The sequence below is a fragment of the Gossypium hirsutum genome, chromosome D04 (assembly GCF_007990345.1).
Source record: "Gossypium hirsutum isolate 1008001.06 chromosome D04, Gossypium_hirsutum_v2.1, whole genome shotgun sequence".
Taxonomy (NCBI): Eukaryota; Viridiplantae; Streptophyta; class Magnoliopsida; order Malvales; family Malvaceae; genus Gossypium; species Gossypium hirsutum.
This window is the reverse complement of record NC_053440.1, coordinates 3,320,321-3,324,106: the sequence shown is the minus strand read 5'-3', so window position 1 is coordinate 3,324,106 and position 3,786 is coordinate 3,320,321.

The window sequence follows — 3,786 nt, the reverse complement described above, 5'->3', positions numbered from 1 at the left end:
TTCACAATTTTGGATATCAACCCAATTATATAGTTTTCACATATATCTCAAACCCGATATTCATACCCATTTCCATTTTCAATTCAACTATTCAATTAATTATTTAAATATAAAATTATTTTCATCACTCTCGGAAGCATGACATCATACTCTTTAGTTGTCATTAGTTTCTAATTACTCCTTTTAATTGGGTAAAAATATAGATTCGAAATATGGGCTTGGATAAAAAAATGAGACCCGTTCGAGCCTCGGGCACCACTTTTTTGGCTCGGGCCCGGTCTGGCCCGGCCCGAATATAATAAATATTTTTTTAAAAAAAAATATTTTAAAATACTTTTTTAAAATTTTTTTATTTTTAAAATATTTTTTTTAATTTCTAAATTTTTTTTTGTTGTGTTTATTTAAAAAATAGGCCGGGCCCGAGCTTAGGAATTTTTCCTTGGGCCAAGGCCTGGACAAAATTTCAGGCCCATATTCGGGCCGGGCTGGGCCAGTACCTAGGACACGGGCCAAAATTTTTTATGGGCCCGGCCCATGAGCACCTCTAGAATAAGCTAAATTGTTTTTGAATGCTTAGTAATATGGAAGTTTTGTGCAAAGCTAAAAATGTTGGTGGAGCCTTAACAAACCGAGATAAATACAAGTAGAAAGTTGTTTAGTTCGACGAGTCGTGATAAACTACAAATGAGTATATTTGTATATCATATTTTAGCATGAATTGCGAGACCTGAAAGAACTAAGATATGTGTATATATATAATATATGAGTGGGGTTTATAATATATATAAACGTGGGTTATTATACATACATCATATTATATGCTAAGAAGGTGAGAGGCTCAGTTATGATGGAGAAAATTTAAAGATATTTTTTGGTCCCTAACGTTGATGTAGGAGAGGAGACATTAGTGAACTTCAATAATAGAGACAAGAGATTTGACAATGAATAAGGGGAAGTTTAAATTTGCATTTATCCGGCCATTTATACGTAGAGTGTGCGAAATTCGGATAAAATCGAAAAAATTCGGTTAATCGACCGAATTCGGCTAATCAGTCGGTTAACCAAATTTTTTCGGTCGGGGATCGGTTAATTATTTTTAATTTTTTAATTAATGGTTAATTCGGTTCGAAACCGGTCGGTTAACTGAATTTTTTCGGTTTAACCGAAAAAAGTAATAAATAAAATTATAATATATAAATAGGCTCAGTATTCACCTAAACTCAATCCAAACCCAAGTATTTAACCCAACTCAATCATAAAAATTACAAATAATTTAATAAATAAAAATAAAATTCAAAGACTTATGTAATGTTTTTAATTATGTAGTGATTCAATTCGATTAATTCGAGTAATTCGGTTAATTCGGGTAATTCAGTTAATTCGTTTAATTCGGTTAATTTTTAACCAAAAATAAAAAAACATATAATTTTCGGTTAATTCGGTTAACCGACCGAATTAACTGAAAAAATTTCGGTTCGGTTAACGGTTAAAAAATTTGATAAGTTGGTAAATTCAGTTAATGTTATTTCGAGTCGGTTAACCGACTGAACACCCTACTCTCGAGCATATGTATACATAATTATTTTCCGTAACTTAAATAAAAGAAAGTCCTTTTTTTACCTTAAAAAAAAAAGAAAGAAAGTCATTTTATTTGCTTTTTAACATGCTTTGTGCATTCTTATATAAAATTTGTGAATGTGTTTATGGATATGGTAAATTAGCCTTTAGTATAGACTTCTTTGGTTGAGCGTTTATTTTCAGTGCAGTGTATTTAGTTTTATTTTTGTGTCTATCTAACCTCACTGTCACTGTTCTTTTTACATTAATCGTAAATAAACGCACTACTCATATTGGAAATTACTACGAGAGCAAATGGCCCAATACCGGCGTCCAAAGTAAAAGTTTTAAGTTTAGAAATTATGTAATATTATAATTTGTATGACCCATATCTCTACCCAATCTAAAGCGGACCACCTAATAGAATACAAGGCTAGCCATCTCCATCTCCCACCACTATGCTCAGGCCCAATCCATGCAACCTATGATGATCTAAGAAACACAGTAACACACCCAAAATGGTAAATTTATAGTTTAGCCCTTTGGATATTACAAATTTTAAAATGAATCAATTATGCCAACCCTAAATTGGTAAATTTGTAGTTGAAACCCTCTACCAATTGTAAAATTTTAAGATTATATATATTTTTTTTTACTTTAACCCTTGTAAAAAATTGTTATTCAATTTTGGCCTTATGGATTACATTTCTATCTTTGCTTCTAGACACCATGGTTAGTCACATGTCACAATAACACCCTATTAACTTAGATATATATATTTTTTATACAAAATTAGGGGTAGAAAATAGAGGTAACATGATTTAAACTCGTGTTAAATAGGTGTCTAACAAAAAATTTAACCACCGCTTCATTCAAATCAAGATAATTTAGATATAATTTTTTTAATTATTAACAACTTTTAATATTTTTATCTCAAAAAAACATTATTTAATATTTATTTAGCAATAAGATTACCATTTAAATATAAACGAACATATTGAACCGATTGGTTGAATCAATTAATTTGAAAAATTGAAAGTTTAACTTTTTGCAGTATTTTTCTTTTACTTTCCGTTAATTCTCCACAGAAAATATAATTCTTAGCTTAACTTAATTTTTTTTACTATTGCATTCGTGAGCTCCGACGTCGGTTTGTGAGGCAAATTTGGTTGTTCCAACTATTAAAAAACAAGGGTGTTATCGACATTTTCCAATATTTTAAACTCAAGCAAGTATTATAACCCTAATTTAGGTCGATCAAACATTATAAATAAAATATTTTTAATTACACCTTTTATTATTATTATTACGTTTTATTTTTTGTATGAATTTCTAATTATTTTTCTAGTCAAACAAACATTGAACTTTTTTTTTTAGTATTGGCATGTATTTTGTTTTAATTACAAATATTTAAGTTTATTAAATATTGGTATCGGTTTAAATTTATTATAATACTTATAAATCAGAATAATTAATTCGTAATTATTTAGTTTATTCTTGTTGAATATGACTCTTATTTTAGTTAAATTTGAGAAATAATTTTCCAGTTAAATTTTGTTATTTTGTTTCAATCAAACTCTGATTACTCTAGATTATTTATTATTATTTGACCTATGAATTTAACCTATAAATAGGTTCTTTTACGACCTTAGAAAATACACCCATTAGAGATTTAGATATTAGAACTCATAACACTTTTGGAGAATTTTGTGTTTACGTTTTGAGAGTTATTTGTTTTCTGAGTTTCGGGGTTTAGTTTTTATCCCCATATTTGTACTCTTCGTGCTTTTGCCATTATAGTAAAATTATTTTCACCCAAGATTTTTTATCCTCTTTGGAGGGGTTTTTTCACGTTAAATTTGTGTGTTCAATTTCTCAATTTCTTCCACTATTTTTTTACTTGTTCGTTACTTAATCGAGTTGATCCCCAACAATTCTAATGCTTGTGACGAATAGCATAGTTGGATATAAGCTCTATATGCAATCTATGTTGTGTTGACATGCGACCTAATCTAAATAAATCTTGCTAGTGTGTGTTTGTTAATTAAAATTAGGTCTATTTCATTCCTAATGCTACGAATAAGCTAAATTCTAAGTGCGAATTTATAGGGTTGTTTATTGATAAGAGGAAATATTTCGATAAGCTTTATCTTGATTATCGACAAAGTAAGGAGAGATTAATTAATAGACGCGACATCAATAATTGTAACTAATTTACTAGAATACTAA